Consider the following 817-nt stretch of genomic DNA (forward strand, 5'->3'; position numbering starts at 1 on the left):
GTTTCTTAATCCTGAGTTCTAGTTTGATTGCACTGTGGTCTGAGAGACAGTTTGTTATAATTTCTGTTCTTTTACGTTTGCTGAGGAGTGCTTTACTTCCAACTATGTGGTCAATTTTAGAATAAGTGTGATGTGGTGCTGTGAAGAATGTAAATTCTGTTGATTTGGGGTGGAGAGTTCTGTAGATGTCTATTAGGTCCACTTTTTGCAGAGCTGAGTTCAATTCCTGGATATCCTTGTTAACTTTCTGTCCTGTTGATCTGTCTAATGTTGACAGTGGGTTGTTAAATTCTCCCATTATTATTGTGTGGGAGTCTAAGTCTCTTTGTAAGTCTCTAAGGACTTGCTTTGTGAATCTGGGTGCTTCTGTATTGGGTGCATATATATTTAGGATAGTTAGCTCTTCTTGTTGAATTGATCCCTTTACCATTATGTAATGGCCGCCTTTGTGTCTCTTGATCTTTGTTGGTTTAAAGTCTGTTTGTTTCAAACCACCGTATCACCCTAAAAAAGTATCACAGCCAAGTTTCAATTTCACATTTTTCTATATGCCTGGCTCTGTAATAAGGGCTTTCCATTTCATTTCTCTTGGTGAGGGATCAGAAATATGGTGAATAGAAGAGGATAAAATTCATTTAACTTTTAGACTTTAACTTGATGGAAGGGTGTCAAAGTACAATGAAATGAGGCTGGGTAGTAAGACTTATGGAATATTTTGGGTTTGATTTACACTGGGGACAGAATTTCAGCTGCAAATTGTCTTTGGAGAACTCAGCCAAGTGTCTTTGATACTCAGCGACAATCTAACATTTTCATG

This window comes from Mandrillus leucophaeus, unplaced genomic scaffold (assembly GCF_000951045.1).
Source record: "Mandrillus leucophaeus isolate KB7577 unplaced genomic scaffold, Mleu.le_1.0 Scaffold92, whole genome shotgun sequence".
Lineage (NCBI taxonomy): Eukaryota > Metazoa > Chordata > Mammalia > Primates > Cercopithecidae > Mandrillus > Mandrillus leucophaeus.